The sequence below is a fragment of the Gracilinanus agilis genome, chromosome 3 (genome assembly GCF_016433145.1).
Source record: "Gracilinanus agilis isolate LMUSP501 chromosome 3, AgileGrace, whole genome shotgun sequence".
NCBI classification, from domain to species: domain Eukaryota; kingdom Metazoa; phylum Chordata; class Mammalia; order Didelphimorphia; family Didelphidae; genus Gracilinanus; species Gracilinanus agilis.
In genome coordinates, this window is record NC_058132.1 from 578,757,181 (window position 1) to 578,768,071 (window position 10,891).

A 10,891-nucleotide genomic window follows, 5' to 3' on the forward strand; every position below is an offset into this window, starting at 1 on the left:
TTTGCATATTTCCTAAGGGGCAACACAGTACTCAGTACAATTCAGGGACATTGTGGGATGATGACTGGAAGGATAAGTGAATGAATGAATGAAAAACCCCAAGAAGTCATCTTTTTAAATTATACTAGGAATTGCAAAAAATTGAATTGAAATTAAATAACATGGAATGTAGAATTAAATAATAATAAAAATTATGAGATCAAAACATACTAACTTGCTAAGTTGCTTCAATTTTTCATCAGTGTCACTTTATGAGAAAATAAGACCACTTGGGTAAAAATATTTGGGCCAATTAATTCTAGCAATATTCATTTAAAAGATTTCAAAAATTAAGGAGACTTCCAACAATTTCTTCTATTTGAAATATTGATTATGATGTTCTTTGGAGCCAACAGATATTTTTCTTGAAGAAAACAAAAAGAAGTACAGAAAGGAATGTAAACAAATTATGCAATTTTGTTGCAAATGCTTCTTTAAAAAAATAAACAACTTATATAACAGAAGCTCATGCCTTCTTATACACGTCTCTAAAGAGGTCACTCACTGATCCTGGAGTCAGAGAAACAGGGTTCAAATCCCACCTCTGATAATTACTATCTGTGCACCATCAGACAAGCTACTTGATAACCTTGAACCTCATCTTATAAAATGAGAGGGTTGAACCTTTTTGTTCAACCTTTGAGGTCCTTTCTGGTTCTAGATCTGTGATTCTAAGATTTTCTTTGTATATTGAAATGTTTGTGTTTGTTGATGATTATTAAACTCACAAAAAAAGGTAATTTTAAAAACATACAAAGGTTTTGGGCAACCAGTACTTGGGACCATTTATGGTGATATTGAAACTATGAGGTTCTATACCACTTCAGCCTACCTCTCCAATAAAAACCAATGTTATTAATTCCTTCCCATTGTTGATTTTATGTTTAATAAGTATTTAGTCCCTATTCAAGGAGGCTTAGTTATTAAAATATGAAAAAATTATTCAGTGGTTTCACCTAAAAGGTAGTCTCTTGTCATGACTAATCAACTAATTTAGAGAATAAAGGAATAACAATAACAATAACTTTTGTTGGACTAAACTGAAATTTATTTTTCAGTCTAGCAACTGATTAACTTACTAGTATTACTCTGAACCAGTGCTATGATTTCATCAGCATAAGAACTCCCCTTAAGGGAATTTCTTCTATCAATGCAGATTGGCACTTGCTTTGTAATTTATAGATTTAGAGAGTTCCCTGGGTAACATTGTCATATTATGATTGGTCTAGGGTCATACAAACTAATATATGTTGGAAGAAAGATGAACCCAGGTATTCCTGACTGAGACTAGATCTCTACTCTCTATACCATGCTACTTTATTATTATAATTGTGTGTATGGTTTTTTTTTACCAAGTTTGACTGAATTTACCAAATGTCTTAGTAAGTAGTCTTTTATAGCCATACCCCCCAGTGATCTTTTGTTATATTAAGAAAAACTGTTTTACTTTATGAAACAATATATATCCATATCTTAGAAAACAAAGTTAACCTTTCATTATATCTATGGTCAATCCCAGTAGACTGAGTAGTGATTAGATTTTTTTGGTTATGTAAATCCCAAATAGCAAGATGTAACTATGAAAGAAAACACCTAGAGATTGAGTGTTTAGAATTCTCTTGAAAATACAAATTGGGAGAGAACAATGATGGCATGTAAAAAGAGTCTCAGGTGAGTGGCTTTTGGAAAGCCTATTATTTTGCAGAAGAAAGTGTGACAAATATGAAATATAGTTCATTAACTCAACTGTGAACATTAAATGGCTGTCCTTTCATAGGGTCATGCTGCTATAAACATTGCTGGGTAGCGTCAGAAAGGCTCACAAGCGTGGCCAACATCCTTATTAAGGACAATGAATCTTTTGTAAAATTCAGATGCATTTATTGGTTTCATAAGAAAAAAAAATGTTAAAACATGACATTTGTGTCACCGAATTCATTGCAACAGTTAAAAAAAATTTCATCCATAAGTTCAGATATCATACTCTACAAACCATACAAGACATCATGTTTAAAAGTTATAGTAATGGGGCAGCTGGATGGCACAGTGGATAAAGTGTTGTCAGGTTTGGAATCCAGAGGACCTCGGTTCAAATGTGGCCTTAGATACTTCCTAACTATGTGATTCTGGACAAGTCACTTATCCCTGTTTTTGCCTAGCCCTTGCCCTAGTCTTAGAGTTGTTACTAAGATAGAGAGTAAGAGTAAAATAAATAAGTAAATAAATAAAAAGAAAAGTTATAGGAACAAGGTACAACCTATTCTTGACATCACCAAGAGGAAATATGTCAAGTTCTGATGTAATTGGTAGAATAGACTAAGTAAAATGTATATAAATGAATTTTCCTTTCCAGGTAGCTGGCTGTTCAAAGACATTCAAAAACTGGAAGACAAACCTGTGAGGTCTCTGAAAGAAGATGGCAAATTTAAAGAAGACAGGCAACTCTAGACTTCATTATAACTTGCTGCCAGGACTTTTGATAATAGCTTTGCCTCTGAGGCTAAAGAAATTGAGTAGCAAGTTCCAACTCCACACAAGGGTGGGGAAGGATTGCTGAATGAAATTAATTATTATAAATTTGTGTTTACAAACCTCCAGATATTTTCATTATCATACATGGGCAGCATATTCTATATCTCTTAAAGCTTCAAAACATGTTGAACTCAACAAAGTTATTTACTTTTTCTCTTCCTTATCCACAGCCTATGAAGGGGACAATTAATTAATTAATTTTTTAAATAAAAACATTTATTAATATTCATTTTTAACATGGTTACATGATTCATGCTCCTACTTTCCCCTCCACCCCCCCCTCTCCCCCCATCCATGGCCGATGCACATTTCCACTGGTTTTATCATGTGTCATTGATCAAGACCTATTACCAAATTGTTGTTAGTTGCATTGATGTGGTAGTTTCGGGTCTACAGGGGATAATTAATTTAAAAAAAATTTTCAACTGATTGAAATTCAAAGTAATGTGTGACTTGAATGTCTGAAAGTAAGTCCCTATTGGTGGCTGGCACATACTTGCATTCCTCCTCCCCTGACATGTTGTGAACTTATTGGATGTGTAAAAAAGAATTCTTTAATTTCTTTAATTTAATGGGGGACTTGGAGGTCTTCTTACTATAGAGATGTGTAGGGATTAACCAGCCCACAGTGACAGGAAGTAGAAACCATAGAGACAGGAAGTAGAAACCATAGAGACAGGAAGTGTGTTAGGAAAAGGATATAAAAGAAACCAGCGTGAATTGGTTGGGCTGTCAGTTGCTGACAGTTAGGGTTGTCAGTTGTGGGGAAGTTGGCTGCTGGGCATGTGTTGGCTTAGTGGTTGGTGTTTAGTTGCTGGAATATAAAGGCGAGCCTGAGCTTACTAAGAGGGCTTTTTGGCTTTAGCCTTTAGAAGCCTTTTTGTCTTTTGGGTTTGGGGCTTTTATTTAGGCTGTTAGGTTTTTTTCTTTCTTGAACTTTTTGGGAGGTGGCTGGTCTTCATTGACAGATGGGGTTGGATTAAATACTGATTGGGTTGGTTTTCATTGGGCTGGATTGGGTTGGAACTTTGTGGGGTGGTTGTTATAGGTAGATATAGGCAGTTTTAGGTAGTAATTATAGGCAGCTATAGGATAACTAGTATAGACATTAGGAAATTTTCTTTCTCTACCTCTTTCCTATATTTCTCTCTTTTACTATATTCATTTTACTATATTCTTTTACTATCTCTATTTTAATTAAACCAAATTGTTAACTGTTAAAAACTACTAGACGTTTTCTTTTCTCTGGCTTAAAGGGATAATATTAATTTACAACTCTACTATGTTCTCATTAAAATTTAAATTATTAAAAGCTGCTCTCTTATTTTGTCAAAACTCCTAAGTTAATCCTTACAGATGCTTCCCTTGTCTCCCTAGTTTTGACTCTGTCAGAACCTCCAAGATAGGGAGCAGCTGGGTGACTCTGGATTGAGAGCCAGGTCTACAAATGGGAGGTCCTAGGTTCAAATTTTGCCTCAGATACTTCCTAGCTGTGTGACCCTGGGCAAGTCACTTGACCCTCATTGCCTAGCCCTTGCCACTCTTCTACCTTGGAGCTAATACACAGTATTGACTCCAAAACAGAAGGTGAGGATTTATGGGGAAAAAAAAAGAACCCCTAAGATATTTAACACGGTTCTGTTAAATTCATCTATGAGAAATGAGCTGCTCATTTTTTCCTAAGGTTTTCATGTGTTGTTTCTTTTTTCTTGCTATATCTACTAACTGAGAGGCATGTGAAATTGTAAAAGGAGGTAATATAAATACACTGCTTTGACTTTTATCTCAAATTTCATCTCTAATGGTGATAGGAATATTGTCTACAGGGAAGAAGTTCTATTTCTACAATGCCAATGTTCACTCCCAAGATGAATTAAAGTATATATGAGCCACTTGAATTGAAAGGTTTGATAAATAGCTTCCTGAGCAAAAAAGGTTTTTAGAAATCTCTAGCTTGTGTGATTGTTTCTTTCTAGACAGGTTTTCTCTTGATCTGTTTCCTCTATCTGGGAGAATAATCTTTAGACAGGAAAGAAGAGAACAAAAATGGCTAATAGGGAATTGAAACCCCAGATAAGTGAGGAGGTGGTAAAAGACCTACCTGCAATGAATTCAAGTCATCGGGCCCTTACGAACTAAATTTCATGGTACTGAAATAATTTTTGATATTATATCTGAGTTGCTGTTAGTGGAGATATATATAAAGGTTTTCCTACTTTTCCAAAATCATTTGGATTCTTTGAATAGGCAGATAAGAAAACTTCAATTCCTGGGGGAAAAAATTAGAACATATTATTAAATGCACTACTAATATAAAAGGGATGGTTTACAAGCACTCAGAAATAGAAGCAATGATATAATGAGCCAAAATAAGAATAATAAAAACAAATCATACTGAACTAACCATGTCCCCCACCCCCACCTCAGTTTGTTAGATTGGTAACCAGTTACCTGTGTGCAGTCAGATCAATAATTCCTCTTTTGGCACATTCTTTTTAACCATGGGCATTCACCAAGACCATCACAAAGGATTCTAAAATCTACAACCTCAGTCTTGACTTTTTACCCAAAATGTGTTGGGTTTATGGAAAGAAATGGAGAAGAATTGCAACAGTCTCTCAGTTGATCTTCCTAACTCAATTCTCTCCATTTGCCAGTCCACCTTCCACATGGCTGCTAAAAGTGATTTTATAGAACAAATCTGATCAGTAATTAAGAATACTTCCAATCTTCTGATAAGAGAGGTGATAAATTAACATGCAGAACAAGACACATTTTTAGACATGGTCAAAAGGAAAGTTTGTTTTCTTAACTATATTTGTTCTTACAAGGGCTTTATTTTGCTTTTTTTTTTTTACCTCCTCCCAAGTGGGAAGGAAAAAGGGAGGGAGAAACAAATAAATATTTGATAATTAAAAAAAACAATTAAAAAAAGAAAGCCAATAGGATCCAAGTCCTACAAACTCCTGCATTCCTTCCTTGTTTACACAAAGGGAAGTAGCTAGAAGCAGTAGGGTTGAGTGGAGAAGGGGGATAAGAATTGCTCTTTCATCAAGTATGATTGAGAGCTTCCTCACCCACCTTTCAAGTTATTTAACTTCTAGAGGTAAGGGGTCAGGGTTGAATGAGGACTTTCAGGTATGTCTATTCCCTCTACTAGAACCATTGGTTTCAGTTGAGTGTCACAGTTAACTAAATTATATTTCATAGTAACCTAATGAAATTGCCAGTATCTAAACTCACTCCTGAACTTCTCCTGGTGGTTAGTAGGTATTTTGTGTATAGTCACATATATCTATATGTTATATCAGATAAATAATAGAAACTTCTTTGGGGCTGTGGTTGTTTCATTTTTGTTTTTGAATTCCTAACACCCAATACATTGCCTGATCTAGAGTAGATACTTAACAAATGCTTGTTGATTAATTGATGGAGCTATGAATTCACAGAATCACAGCATTTCAGAGATGGAAGAGACTAACCTTAGAAAGCAACTAGTTCAACACACACTTCAAAAAGAATGACCCCTAAATAGTCTCTAACCTTTGCCTAAAGACCTCCATCCAAGAGGATGAATTTTTTGCTTCTCAAAGTATTTCATTCTATTTTTGTATAGATCTATTTATTATAAAGATTTAATGATACAAAAGTATAATTTTCCATCGTTTTTACTTTTTTCCCATTGTTCTTCATTTGGTCCTCTGGGTGCCAAGTTGCCTGAGTTGATGGAATTTCCCTCTTACAGGTTCAGTTCCTATCCCTAGGTCCTTTCTTGAATGACAATACTGTTTATTATTTTGTGGCAAATTAATTCATTTTCAAAATGGCTTCTACAATTTATTTGGGTTTCCGTAATTCACTTTAAGAAATTAAGTAGACTTTTTCATCAGTACTTATAATTACTTGATTCCTTTTCCCTCTCTATTTCAAAACTTGGGAATGGGACTGGGCAGTGAATTTCTACTACTTTCAAGTGAACTACACTTAAGAGGCTCACACTAATAGGAAGATCTCTGTTCTCCTTTAAACAGCTCTATCATCTGCAAACATAGGCAGATTAATTTTCTAATCAAAACATTCTGGGAAACCATTAAGCATGACATTAAACAGTGTTGTACTAATTACATTCCCTATGAAGAATTTCCATCTGAACTTACAGGAAAAAACCCTGGAGAAAACTTATCAGAGCACAAATTGCTTAAATGTATTTTAAGAAGAATCACACATCCACATAATAATTTTGCTTTTTCACACCCACTTTAAATTAACTCTACTATGCTTCATTATGATAGTAAGATCTTTTTGACCCTGTTAAACACACAATTTTGTGAGTGTGGCAAGAGGATGTGCTTAACTCTATGGCAAACATTTCTTCTATAATGAATATTTGCTTCCTGCTCTCCATTACTTTGGCTGGGGAAACAGAAATGTGTGTGTCTGTATGTGTGTTCTGTTTGGGAAAGACATTTCTCACAAGACTACTCAGAGACAAAAGCAGTAGATGATGTGTCCCTAGTGTGGACTTTGGTTGGATAGAAGCATTTATAGTGAGCCTGGTGGGAGCTGGGAGTGAACTCTTGCAAAAGACACAGAATATGGGAAGATTTGACCAATGTGTTGGAAAGAGATCAGAGAAGAAAAATGGACACAAGTCCAACAAGCTGGAAGTGAACCTTTCCCAACATGGGTTCCCGAATCTAGAAACTAAGTTGTAAGACTTCAAGGTTCTGCAGATCAAGTATTAATTTTCAATGTCTATCAGATTCTGAGGTATAGTTCAAATTATTGCTTGGACACTTTATTAAAAAATCTTTTTGCCCTCCCCTAGGTTGCTATGGTGTGCTGATATTGTAGCCTGAAAAATACCAAGAGAAGGGACTGGAAAGTCCATTTTCCTCTCCTAGTTTATAGGCCTTATCCCAAAAGCTGATACAAGAATCAGAGGGGAGCATACTTAGAAATTATATTCTCTGAGATTTGGGGAAATTGTAGTCTGAAAGGTGTAGATGAAAAGGATGATTTCATTCTTTCTTGTTTTATTCCTTCAATTCTATTTTAAATGCATATCTTTTTGTTATTGTGTGGCAAATTAATTCATTTTCAAAATGACTTCTACAATATATGACTCTGAAATCATCTGATTAATTCTGACTGTTCATGGGAGGTTCCATGGGGTCTCTGTGAATGGAGGTTGAATGAACTCCAATAAGTTTTTTTATTGTTGTTGTTCAGTCATTTCAGTCATGTCTAACTTTTTGTGATTCTATTTGGGGTTTTCTTGACAAAGATACTAGAGTGATTTACCATTTCCTTCTTCAGCTCATTTTACAGATGAGGAACTGAGGCAAACAGAGTTAAGTGACTAGCCCAGGGTCACACGACTAGTAAGTATATGAGGTCAAACTTGAATTCAGTTCATTCATTATGACTTCAATCCTAGTGCTCTATTCCCTGTGCTGCCTATTGTTTTGTGGTAGAACTAGAAATGTTATATTATCTTATAAATACAGTGGAAAATTGTATTTCTAAAACCCTTTTAAAGTTGGTTCTCTTGTGAGGTGGGCATAACAATAACACAGAGCAATTATGTAATACTTCAAAGTTTGCAAAGTGCTTTAAATATATTCTGTCATTGGATCCTCATGACAATGCTATGAGGGATGAGACAGTGCCAGCAATAGCAATAACTTTAAACAAAAGATAACAGTATGGAAAAAATGGTACTAATTTAGTGTTAGGAACTTGGTTCCTAGAAAGAACTGGAGTTATCTTCATTTCATGACTCAAGGAAAGTGACTTTAGGGGAAATCTTTGACAGATGCCACCCTGATTTACTGTTGCCTGTTATTTCCCAAACTTTCATTCTCATACTTATCTTTTTTATTCCCTGCCCTGTTTAATTTACTATTGCATTGCTGTTGTGATGTGTTTTTGGGGGGACAAATGCAAATGGGAAAAAACCCAAACTTCTCACTAATGTTCCACTTAAAGCTTGAAGAACACTGTAGAGTCTACATGGGAAGTAACATCCTGCATTAGATAGTTCAGAGTTCCTTTCGAAAACTCAGAATTTTGCTCCAGTAGTCTGAACTTTTGTTCATAAAGGGCTAAAATCTAACTAATTGGAACATGTCATACTTGCCTTTCCAATGGATTGTGGTAGTGGTGATAGCCATGGAGTTGAACAAATCCCTTCTTCAAATAATTTCTCCTTAGCTCAGGTAAATGAAATGGAACAATAGCTAAGCAGCAGAAAACAGACAACGATTCTTCACATTCTTAAATAAACTGTAATGAACAATCTCTGCTTTTTAAAAACAAAGTATGAAGAAGTTTTTCCATTAAAATTGAAGCTATTAGAGAACAGCTAACCATTAACTGGCCTAAAGTCCTGCAATGTTTCAAATGGTCTTTAAAAAAAAAAAAGAAACACATTCTAGAACAATCTCAAAGTGTGAAGTGAGGTAAACTAAGTCATTGTCCACAAAACCTATTTTTCCCTGGGAAAAAGTAAAAATCAGAAATGAGCTTTTTCTGTGAAGGCCCACTCAGTCAGGATCCATGAGGAAGTGACTTCCCTTGATATATAGGGGATGTTCCAGAGTATACGCTACTGACCAAAAATAGCTTCCAGACAAACTAAGGGTTGCTGCTACTTCCCCAAGGTTATATATCATTTATGAACATTTTCTTTGTATCTTGAACCTTATAAAAACTGCATTTTAATTTCAGTTCGGGGCAGGCTTCACTAGGAAGGTGTCCTGGCCAGCTAGGTATGTTTATTAATCAACAGATTAATAAATAATTATTGGTTTCATTAATTTGAACTTCTGGGTGTTTGAACTTGTTATCTGAGGGACCCCACTTCACAGGGACCCCCGAGGGATCTCTGAAAACCTCTTACTGGGTCTGTGAAGTTAAAATAATTTGATAACAATATTAAGATATAATAATTTATAATATGGTAAATATTTATAGATAAAATCCACATAAAAACAGCTTAATGGAAGGTCCTCAGTGTTTAAAGAATAAAGAGGGTTGGTTCTTGAGACCAAAAAGTCTGAGAGTTTCTGCCTTAGGGAGTTTGCTGAGTCAGGAAGCAACTTTGAAAAAAATGAGCTCTGGCTAAAGAAGAATAATCCAGCTCTGAAGAGGTGTTGGCTCTTGACTTTTACAGGGATGATTTCTTTCTCCTTCCTTCATCAGCTAAGGTCTCTCAAGTGGAAATACTTGTCCAGTAGGAGGCATTTGGTAAGAAGGCTAAGAAAAGTCAGTGGAGTGACATATTCAACAGAAATGTTGTGATCAGAAAAAAAAAAATCTGAAGCTTCAGAGGTATGAGTTACCTTGGCCGCATTTATTCCCTAAATGTATGCCTTTATTAGTGAATCCCGGGAGTGGTTTTTAGAACCTTCCTGGGCATAGAACCTGTATAACTGCCACCAGGGTAGGTGGCAACTGGGTCCGGTTCCGAGGGAGAATTGTAGCAATGGCAGATGAGATCAGCGAAGCATAGACTGCCGAGCCTGGCAGAGACACCATTTTCGGGAAGATAATTCGCAAGGAAATCCCAGCCAAAATAATTTTTGAGGTTGACCAGTGTCTTGCTTTCCATGATGTTTGCCCACAAGCCCAACTCATTTCCTGGCGATACCTAAAAAAAACCCTATTCTCCAGATATCTGTAGCAGAAGATGATGATGAAAATCTTCTAGGACACTTAATGATTGTTGGCAAGAAATGTGTAGCTGACTTGGGATTGAGGAAAGGATATCAGATGGTGATCAATGAAGGTCCTGATTGGGGTTCTTCCCTTTAGAGTTGGTGCCAAAATTTTCTCTTTCAAATCATAATAGCAATATGGTAAAGCCAGAAAAAACCACAATTGTTGCTGAAATTGAGGAGGCTGTTTATTTTCTTTCTGTTATCTTTTGTGCATGTGTTCCTGGATCTCAGCTGTCTATCATATCCATCTGTGTGTCCTTGGTGGATGTCAATTGAAATGGCCTCCTGGATAAATTGTTGGAATGTGGGCAGCAGGGCAGGTTTATAGCATACGTTAAGTGGTTCCCAAACTTTTTTGGCCTACTGCCCCCTTTCCAGAAAAAATATTACTTAGCCCACTGGAAATTAATTTTTAAAAAATTTTAATAGCAATTAATAGGAAAGATAAATGCACCTGTGGCCATCACCACCTCCCTGGATCACTGCAGCACCCACCAGGGGGCGGTGGCACCCACTTTGGGAATCACTGCATTAAGCCAAATGTACTTAAAGTTTTCTGTTAAATAAGAAATCGGGAAATCATTTCAAAAGATACT

At 35.7% G+C, this 10,891-nt stretch overlaps 1 pseudogene; it reads left to right on the forward strand.

Moving 5' to 3' along the window:
• Positions 1–10,060: 10,060 nt before the first annotated feature.
• LOC123240007 lies at positions 10,061–10,588 on the forward strand (annotated as a pseudogene).
• Positions 10,589–10,891: the final 303 nt, after the last annotated feature.